The sequence below is a fragment of the Erpetoichthys calabaricus genome, chromosome 1 (genome assembly GCF_900747795.2).
Source record: "Erpetoichthys calabaricus chromosome 1, fErpCal1.3, whole genome shotgun sequence".
Taxonomy (NCBI): Eukaryota; Metazoa; Chordata; class Cladistia; order Polypteriformes; family Polypteridae; genus Erpetoichthys; species Erpetoichthys calabaricus.
This window is the reverse complement of record NC_041394.2, coordinates 142,633,037-142,644,512: the sequence shown is the minus strand read 5'-3', so window position 1 is coordinate 142,644,512 and position 11,476 is coordinate 142,633,037.

Below are 11,476 nucleotides of genomic sequence, written 5' to 3'. Positions count from 1 at the left end.
AGGTGTTCATCATTTTTAGAATATATGAGTGATTATATGAAACGTTCTTTTATTTAGTAATGCTATTTGTCATCACAGAATTTTACAAATGCTATATTAATCACGATAATAACTGAAATTGTACTTGATGACCCTGTTTAAAAATGTACATATCCTTACATATCTGTCCTAGTAATACATCCATCCATTCATTTTCCAACCCGCTGAATCCGAACACAGGGTCACCGGGGTCTGCTGGAGCCAATCCCAGCCAACACAGGGCGAAAGGCAGGAACCAATCCTGGGCAGGGCGCCAACCCACCACAGGACAAACACACACACACACACCAAGCACACACTAGGGACAATTTAGAATCGCCAATGCACCTAACCTGCATGTCTTTGGACTGTGGGAGGAAACCCACGCAGACATGGGGAGAACATGCAAACTCCACACAGGGAGGACCCGGGAAGTGAACCCAGTCTCTCCTTACTGCGAGGCAGCAGCGCTACCCACTGCGCCACCGTACCGCCCTCTAGTAATACACCTATATATTAATTGAGATCAACATTAGGGTTAAGAACATACTACCTATACTTTGTTTGATTGTAATCGGTGTGTCTGTAAAAAAACATTTTTTGGAAAACCTGTGTGTTTGCTGGAAAGCAAAATATGGCAAAATGTTAAAAAAATATATATTTTTTTATATATACATTTCATTTAACTCTAAAAATAAGGAAAAGGTATCAGAAGATTTGAAAGTGCAATTTAGCTTTGTTCAAACTGATTTTAAAAAAAAAAAGTGGAAAACCATTGGCTTTCCAAACACCAAGCCAGGATCAGTTTGATCAAGAAAAGTTTCAGAAGAAAAATTTGTGAAATGTAAAGAAAACCTCATATGCACACTGCTCTAATACATTAATCTCTGAGAGAATGTGGAGTGGCCATTTCAGCTTGTTTAATATAGAGATACTTAAACAAAAATTTGTTGCATGGTAGAGTTGCCAGAAAACAAAAAGCCTTTTTTGCACCAATGTCACTTAACAGCTCACTTGGAGTATGACATTGAATTTTCAGATATATCTACAGACTTCTGGAATAAAGTAGCATATTTAATGCAAGCAGTACTTTCTCACTTAATAATAATTTTCAAATCACTGAATACCTCCTTAGTAGTCCCTGTTACTTTTGAGAGTTTATCAACTTCTTTATATGTATAAACTTCAGAAAAATGCCATTTCATAACATTTGGTATTGAGTGCATGTATATTCTAACTCATATCACTCCTCTTCCTCCACTGTTCTTTTACTACTAAAATATTGAAAGGATCTCTTTGGTTCATCCTTTGCCAGTTCTCCAATGTTTCTCTCCAACTGTTTTTTGTAATATCCTCTTTACCTGTTGCTCTCATGCTGTGGTATGTTCTGTGGTTATTGTGACAGTTATTAGTCTTGTATGTCTTAAAATACAATTTTCTTTTTCTGACCTTTTCTTAGGTCCTATTTATTCACCACAAAGTTCTCTTTAATTTCTTACTGCTTTTAAGTTTTGGGGTAAAGTTGTCTTGTATTAAACATAAAAGACTTATAAACCTGACCCCCATGTCCTCAACTGTTTTCACTCTCAAAAGCCCAGCCTAATTTGTCTTATTTTGTATTTGCCACATCGCTCAAAATTTGCCCTACAAAATGTAACTTTTAGTTTTTGAATATTAGGGGGCTCTGTCCCCAGCTCGCTTCGCTTGCCCACCCCTGGGTTTGGTTTACCGGATATACAATTTAAAGAGATTGCATATGTAACAATTCCCATGAAAATAACATTCTTTTCACTTTTACTTTAAAACTTTTGTAAAAACAGTACTTGTCCTTTATTTCCGGCCCTGGTCGTGGTTAAATCTCTTTCTCGCAGGACATATAACGTTGTTTGTGTTGTGAAGAGGGGGCAGCTGAATTCACGCTAAGGAGAAGTGGTCGGAGCTGCTGCTGGCAAGGTGTGTGTTCTGCTTGTTGCTTGTCGTTGTTTTAAGAGCTGGTAGCACAAGAAATGTGTCTGCCAAATGCATTCCAACAACTGCTAGGTTATATGTCCGTGAACTTGTTTTAAATGTTGTCTCACGTGACGTTAAAGTGTCACCCACAAATTGTCTTCCGAAAAGATCACGTCTCGTCTCCCTAGTCTCCCTCCCAAGATTTTTTTTTTTATAATAGAGAGATTCATTCTGCTAAAATACTGTGAAATGTATTATGGTATGATTACTAGATCCTAAAGGGTCAATCACATTTATCACCTGAACCCTATCCTGATTATTACAGAGTGCTGAATCCACAAAGACATTTCCCCTTGTTGGTGTTTTAACATATTGTGACAAAAACAGTCATTGATTACCTCAAGAAACTCCTATTCTTGCTCTCTGATATTTGTAGGCTAGCCCAGTTAGTGCAGTTACATATAAATCCAACTCACCTATTTTAACGCAAGCAATTTTCAACACATTACTTGTGTAACTTTGGCTTTTTAACATGGAATTAGAGCTTTCGAAACGTATCATATGTATTTGTATTTACAATATACTACTGCCTGTCCCTTAATGGGAAGTTCTAAACCTGGCCTGTCCCCCATTCCAGTTTAAACAATCCTCAAGTACCCTTCTCGTATGCCTCCTCAAGTCACCCCTTCTGTTCACATGTAGCCTATCACATTAGAACAACTTCCAGAAGGAATCCCATAAACTTCCAGAAGGAATCCCATAAACTTACGCACCTCTATCCTACGCCAAGATTGGAGCCATGTGTTAAGCCTTCTGTTCTCCTCAGTCTTGCCTGGAGCTTGATGCATCACAGGCAAAACTTCAGCTTGTCACCTGTTTAAATTTGGATTGCACACGTGACAGCCTGCCTTTATTTATGACATTAGTTCCAACATGTACTGTAGAATGACACCTGGACCCTCCCCCACTCCGGCCAGAAGCCTATCCGCCCTTACACAGAAGGTAAAACACCGTATGAAACTCTGTCACTGGAGCAAACCGGTGTCTCAATCCCTATAATGATTAACTTCCCCATTATTACCGCTGTCTTTGTGGGGACTAGTTTTGAGGTGACCAGTCATCCCTAACTATCACCTCAAGAAATATAAGTCACTGTCCAGCTCTCCACAATGACCTGAAAATGGTTGAAAACCTCAAACTTTGGGGTTGATGCCTCTGGACATTTTGCTCCTCTTGCCTTGAGCTTATGTCAGATATTGTGCACATGTTTCTGCCTCCCTCGTCTGGAGTCTCCTCCCATGCCACTTTGGGGGTGCACCATATCTCGTTAAAGCACACCTTAGTGAGATCCATCAATTCTTTACTACAACGCAGGGTAGTTTCCTCCCTTTCAACTTCAAGGACTCTGAGCTCAAGGTGCTGGATCAGCTAACATCTCTTGCATATGTAGAAATCCTGAGAGCATACTTCATCAAAGCTAGCTTCTATAAAGTCCAACATCACAGAGGACTTGCATTGAACTGGCTTCATGATTAAAATTTGTTTAGGTGACAATTAAGCTCTTTTAAATTTAAATATAAATGAACAAACTACAGCACCTGTTTAATAATTATTGGGTCTCTCTAAGCCCCTGTATTTACTGTTTACTCTCTTACTATATATGCTTTCTTCCCTCTGCTATTGATACACATTAAGCTGCCTGCTGAATGTATTTTTATCTTTTCCTGATCTTTCCCTTAAGCCTGAATGTTTTTCTAAGATTCTGTGTCTGTGCTGCTTCTTTTCTTTGCTTTTGAAATAAATACAATTTTAAACACTTGAAAAAAAGACATGTTAATAATACTATTGCTTCCAAATATTATGCAGCTTTCCCTTGTTATGTTTCAACCATATTCATGAGAAAGGCCTGATTTCAATTAATATATGTTACAATCATGATTTATTAATTGGAATGCTTTACAGAAGTAAATAATCCTTTCCACCACCCATTTTTAAAAATTACTCCATCACTTTCAGCATTACATACAAGGTGACATAGCATAGCCTAGCAGCAAAATGGTGCAAGACTGGAGAACTCCCTGGATGCAGAGTTACAGTAGTGTATCACTGAGAAAAAGAATATAAACTTATAGATACAGCTGCAAGAAAAGATTTCTGGTGGCCAAGATTTTGTACCAAGTCCTTATTCAATGGGCTCAGGTTGTTCTATGAAGAGGGCTTATATAAAAGTGGTAAATATCATGTCTGCACAGGAGCATCACATTCTATAGACTTTTACTCTGCTAACCATGAGACATTATAGTTGGAAAATATCCCAAGTAAACATACTCTCAAAATCAGGAAGTTTATGTTCCATCTCTATATTTGTTTACCAAGTGCTAGTTCTGTTTTGTCATTTTTTTTTTCCCTGCCACTTATATTTTGCTTAATAACCTCACGCTTGGTAAAGCTATGTGAGTCAGACTTTACAGGTTTTTTGCAGTGGTGTAAAAGGTGTAAAGTTTATCAGTAGTTGGTTCACATGACATAGCTGCCATCTGTGTTTATTCACATAAGCTAAAACCCAACTCCTCCTAGGGCAGTTCATTTTCTGCCATGCAGCATGCACTAAATCGATGCCTAGAGTTCAAAAAAAAAAAAAAAAAAAAAGTGAGAGCCACAAATGAGCTTGTCAGTATTAGGCATGTTATTTCCCAAACTGAGTTTTTGAGTTTTTCCTTCATAAAACCTTAAATCATTTGATTTTTTGAATGTGTAGCATTGAAAGAAAAGATTTTGGGCTACCGTGGCATGTCTGCTGTGAGCATACTAAATGCAATATTTTTAATGTATCATTTGAAAATGAATTTCCCTAACTTTTTAAATAAACACGTTACTTTTACTATATTGTTCTACAGTGTATCATGTGCTTTTATTACAGAATTCTAAAAGAGACACCAGTTGACTTAAAGAAGGTGCTATTCAATTGCTGTTTCATTTGTAGTTTAGTACATGATACTTTTCCTAAGCCTTTCTGTGGTACTAGGGTTGATTACATCTTGCCTGAAGAAGGGGCCTGAGTTGCCTCGAAAGCTTGCATATTGTAATCTTTTTAGTTAGCCAATAAAAGGTGTCATTTTGCTTGGCTTTTCTCTAAGCCTTTCTGAAAGTCAAGGTTAATGGACAATCATCTATCAACACGTCTCCTTCCCTCCAAATAAAGTTCCTGCAGACACCCATTAAATGTAGCTACTGACTATTGAGCCCTATTCAATTTGGTAATATTGTGGTCTCTGTTTGGATTCAGCTAGTGTAACCATGTAGATAGCAAGACTACAGTTATAGCAGTATTCACTCTGGGAGCCATTTTTTAACACTTAATTTGCTAGGAGGTGCATAATTCACTTTTTGTGTAGAACATTTTAAGATGTACTCCAGACAAAGTGCAACTACTGCAGTTTGGGACAATGACAGTGTTTTGCATGACTTTGAAATTTTGGTCTTTATTAGGCAAATGTTAAAGAAGAAGAAGAAATGGGTGAAGTGAGAAGTGTGAAGCAATGCTGAAAAAAACAAGAATATACAAAAGAACAGAAAAAACAAATAGAACAATTTTCTCCATATCATCTATGTTGATAACAGTATGGAAGTATCTGTCATGTTTAATATAATCTAGTACAAATTTTGACTTTTTAAGAATTCTTTCTTATAATGTGAATGCAACTGGAAATAGGTTATTAGTCTTGTTACACTGTACGTATTTAAAAGTTTCTTTAAAATGATCTGTATAGCACACTGTTTACAAACTGGCATATAGTGGATGTGGATGAAGACTTTATAGCATTGTGATTTAATTTTGCAGTGGTAGTTCTGTGTTCATGTGCTGAAGTTACTGTTGTTAGATTACGTGCTCATCTTCAAAACTGCTTACAGCTTTATAATTACAAAAGTAAAAGTTACTATTTGATGATCTTTGATGTAATATAACATTATTTCATTATTACAGTTTCTCTACTGGAAATACCACTTCTGTACATCTTCTTCTTTTTTTTTTTTTTTTTTTTTAGAAATGCCTGATTGTTATATACAATGCTGCACCCACAATGCAATAATAACATAAGTAAACAACTGAAAAGTACATATGATCCTCAAATTTCAGTTATTAAATTATGTCAAAGTGATACATAAAATATAATTTCCAGGTAAGAAAAAATGACTGCACTCAATCTCTGAATAGAGTCAAATTTATAGCAGGTGCCATATTCCAGATTAGCAGTTCATCCTGAAGCGCAAAGCGTTTCATAAAGATGATAAACTTGGTCTAGGTTGATCATAACGGATAGGTATCTTAGTTTTTAAGTTATTTTTTCTCAGTCATGCCAGTAATTAATTTGCCACAGAAACTTGTAGTATTAAGTGAAGCATTACTTCCTTCACCCACAGTGGCTTGACGCCTAAAGAAATATAAACAAAAGCTTTACAATTTACAACATATATCCAGTTTGAAGCTAATAGTGTTCCTGAGAGTTGGATATCATGCACATATTAGAAAAGATATATCTATATCTTTTGTTGTGCAAAACTAATTTCTTTAAGTAACACTGTGCCATTCTAAAAGAAGGTTCCCTGTTAAACCTTATCTGTATTATCCAGAATACTGTATATAAATTACAAATATTAATAGAAGAAAAAAGATAATAAAGAAAGAGATAGAATAAGGAAATTTTGTAGCCTTTAGCTATATTGTGGTGTTCATTTTTTAAAATTTTATTTTCATGTCCTTGGTATGGTCATTTTCGAACTGTTGTAAATGAAAGGTAAAGTCATGCTAAACAGTTGCCAGCTCATGTTTCAGCTTGTGATCATAGGTGAGGCTATACATGTAGGCATAAACCAACAAGTATGAAAGATTCATAGAAAGATTAATATGACGACTTAGCCCTTATTTCAACAATACATTTTCAAAGCTACCATTGCTGCACTGATTCATTGCTCAATCTCATGATCAACCCTACTATCATTTGAGAACAAGGTACCTTGAGGTACTCATACTCCTCCAATCTATTTCGCATTGGATCATTATCTTAAGTTTGAGCTGGTAATGCTCATCCCAATCACATCACACTTGGCTGTAAACAATTTTGTATTTAAAATGGGATGAAGCTAAGAAGACAACTTCATTTGCAAGCATCAAAGATCAAAACCATAGATTTCTCTGCAAACCTTAGTTGCACCATGGTGGAGGGGCTTATATACCTCAGTTATTCCTAGAGGTGTGTTGTCTAGAGCTGTGTACTTTAAATAGAAATGGGTTTACAGATATAACCAGATAAAGAATAACTTAAATATATATATACTGTATATAGTTCTCTTCTGATTGTTCTAAATCACGCTAAAGTTGATGACACATTACACAACTCCTAGTTGCAAAGGATGTCAGACTTGATGATGCCATTTGCCTGTCTGTTGCCTTCAGGATCTCAGATTACATAACTAGGAATCACATGGGATTAAAATTTACTTGACTGCATGATGACTTTCCTGCACAGTTTAAACTTTTGAAGTATTGTGAGCTTACAGCATGTTGACAGCTAATTAACATGCTGTCCAGTGGCACCAGTACTGTAAGAAGACTTTCCAGGTATGATTAGCCTGCATCCTAAGCCATCTTCTATTCATTTTCCATTCTGTCATGGGACGACAAAAGCAAGATATCAGACAGACGAGCCTCTCTTCTATTTTCAGAGTCCAAAACACCCTTGCTTCTTATTCCTGAAGTGTACTTCTGACTGAAGGCTCATTGGTTGTCGGCACTCTCACACATAGGCCTGCCCCTATGATTTAAGATAAACACCAACCTATTTTATTTTGTTGGGGTGAGTTGCAGACTTGTCTAACTGAGTCGCTGGAATGATATAAATTACGTAAATAATTGTGTAGTATGAAGGGACCTTATATAAACAGAGATACCTGGAAATGATCCTGGGAAAGATGTTTATTGATAAGTGCCTGGTGAATGAGTAACCTATGTAGTCTAGTCAGGCTAAACCGGAAAAAGATGATAGTGAGTTTGAGTTTGCCATCCTTAAGTTGAAGGGTTACAGTCGGGCCACAAGTAAAACTGTAACAGATACAGATACACTGGACCTTGGTTTTTATTTATGTATTTTTTTCTGGATTGCTGAATATTAATATACAATATGAATTTGATACTGTTATTTTTTTTTATGATTTCACTATCAGCATCTTGAAAACTTTATCCGGCATAAGCAGTGATTTTGTCAGCTGCCAACTGGGGTCTAAATGTAACCATTCTGGCAGCATTTCTAACTATATGTACACTTAAGATCAGTTGCTGTCAATAGCAGGATATGCAGGAGACCTTATCATTTGCTTGGTCAGTTTGACATAAAGTCCTGTGCTGTGATGTTTTGAGTTTCAAATAACATGTTTGTGTCTGTCTCTTTTTATGAACTATTTGTTCTATATTATGACTGGCTTATGTCCTTGTAAGAATCCTGTACTGTGTGTATTGATTTCTAAATATTCTTGAATATGTCCTGACTTTTATTAAGCTATGTGTCTGTGCACCAATTTAGATATTCAGAACAGCTTTCATTTTCAGCATGGTTCAATTGATGATATCTAAATGTTCAGGAAGAAAATATACCAATGCAATCACAGATATAAACACTTAAAAAGAGAAAATTACTACTCTGTTGGAAATTAATAGAATTTCCTGGTGCTATTTTGCATTTTGGACTGTTAGTGATCTCACTGAATAGTAGGAAATTCATAGTCTGTAAACTCTGAAAATACCAGGGTCCCTATCACTAAAATATAACTAAAATGAGTAGTACTTTGGAAAAGGACTACCTTAGGTAGTTCAGTGAAGGAAGTCGGAACAAAGCAAACTTGCTTTGCTTTACCATCAAACTCTGAAAAACAAAGAATCTCATATTTATTTCCACATACACCTACTCCCACATTACCAGTTCAGCAAAGTGATTCAGCAAAGCTCTGGAGAAAATTTAATCTTAACACTGCTGGGTAATAATATTTAAAGCAGTCCATTCAGAGAAAATATTTAAAGTGATGGAAACAAGATATGGTATGTGAAGTTGCACAATTGTTTCAGACAACACAAATAGACGGTCAATATTTTTACTAATATCTACTTGATATAGTATTCCAGTTGCCCTAGAAATTGGATCAGTCCGGAAATGCAGTCGAAAACCTTTCAAAAGAGAAGCACAGAGTCTCTTATTGGCTGCTAAATGAGGATGAATGAGGGTGAGATTTGATGAATGTTGTGGAAACACTGCATTAAGCCAAAATCTCTGTCATGTTACTGAAACCATTCCATGGTTTGCCTAGCCCTTTGGCCTAGAGAAGTATCTCGATGTAAATGGCCATTTACAGATGGAAACATTCCTTCCATGAAGAGGTGCACTTGAATGGCAAACATGTCTCCATATAATGTGGCATTCATACCCTTCTCTACATAGATCAAGTAGTATAAAGCGTGCTCTAGGCCAGTGGTTTCAAATTCAGTTCTGGAGCACCACTGTGTCAGCAGGTTTTCATCCTAACCAACTGTACTTTTAATTGGACTCCTAACTTAAACAAGCTGTTACTTCCAGGTCTCTCTGCATAACAACAAAGATAAAGCTGGGTTTCTAAATTTGTATTCATAAGTATCTAGGATTTTAAATCACTAGTAGCTCGCAAACTGTTTGAACTATTGACCTGAAATTTGGTACTCATATACTACGTGACATCTACTATCTGCTTTCAGGTTGATGATTGACCTCCAAGGTTATTCCTCTTTTTATCTCTTTTTATTTTATGTTATTTTACTGTAGAATCAACTCTCCGCAGTGGCAAGCAGGGCGGCTGTGCGGCGCATGCGTATGGGTTCCGTTCTCATCCCTACCACCTTCGCCGTCACTTCCCCTACCATTTCATATCTTAAATCATTCTTGAGGCAGATTGAAGACTTAAGTGCCAGCTTAAGTGAAAAATTAAAGAAAACGTACTAAGTAATTGCAACACAAAGACTGACTTAATCAGTTTTAACACGAAAAGATGCCGACAAAAGAAGAGAAGAAGCAGGCCACTAGGTTGGAGAAAAGAAGAGCTGCTCAGGAAGCAGCAAGCGCATCAACCTCTGAGCAAAGAATGCTAAATGTACGGAGAAAGTGTATGAAAACTATGAATGCTCAAGTCAAGTGTATTCGCAGTGTGCCGTTGGTGTATGTATACAGTATTACCTTATTTCTAAGGTTTTCATAATCCTTATCATGAATTTAATGCCAATTTTTTAGGTGTCCTGCCATTATTTACTAGTGATCACACTAGTGGGTCTGATATTCAAGTAGCTTCAGCCTGTTCTGTGTTGTCTGTTCTGGTATCTACTGTACTTCATTCATGTTAATTGCCATTATGAGAATGCAATTAAGGAAGCAAAAAGATGAATTAATCAGAAAATGACAAAAAATGTTTGTAAATTTATTGTAAATGTAAATCTCACACCACTGCACTTTTTTGAATGCATAATAAGATAAAAAAATAAAAGACTAGTTAATTAAACAATGAGATCAATTTAAGGTAAAGTGACCAAGTGATTATGAAACAGGTTGGGATGAAAACCGGCTGCCTCCAGGACTGAAGTTTCTAACCACTGTTCTAAAAGTGCTCTTTATGCTATTACACTTCCACCAGATGTCAGCTTTGCTGACACTCATTGGTAGTTTCATTTCTGTGCCCACGACTGCAAAAAAAGGCCTGACTACTTCAAGCAGGCCTCAATGACTATACCCTCAAACAGCCTGGTGCCTACAAAAATCACTTAAGGGACAGGGGAACCAGTAAACACTTAGCCCAAATAAATACAAGCATAGATATTTAGTATTTAAATCTACCAAATCAGGGAAGCAAGGAAACATTCAAAACAAAGAACTTACAAAAGTCATAATAAAAAAAATGATCAAAGAACAAAATACTTGCTAGAGGGAAGCACAAGGGAGCTGAACAACATGAGTGGAATGTACAGTATAGGACTGCCTGGCATAACATACAGTGACGATAATGACCCTGCAAACCTATAATTCCAGGTAAATGGACTTGGGCAAAATTGCAAATAATATAAAAATATGAACAAAAAGCAAAGAAAGGGAGCTGAGGAAAAGTGACGATTTACATAAAATGAAAATTGTACAAAAAACAAAGAGAAACTTTTAACAAGCAGAACTGACACATGTACAGTACATAGACAATGATTGAGGGGTGGAGTTCATCAATAATAATAATAATAAGGAAAAGAGGAACGCCTAAGAGGAGGTTTATGGATGTGGTGAGAGAGGACATGCAGGTGATGGGTGTAACAGAGCAAGATGCAGAAGACAGGAAGATAGGGAAAAAGATGATCCACTGTGGCAACCCCTAACGGGAGCAGCCGAAAAGAGAAGAATAAAAAGAAGAAGAAGAACAACAAGATGTCATTTATATAGCAATTTTCCCATTCTCA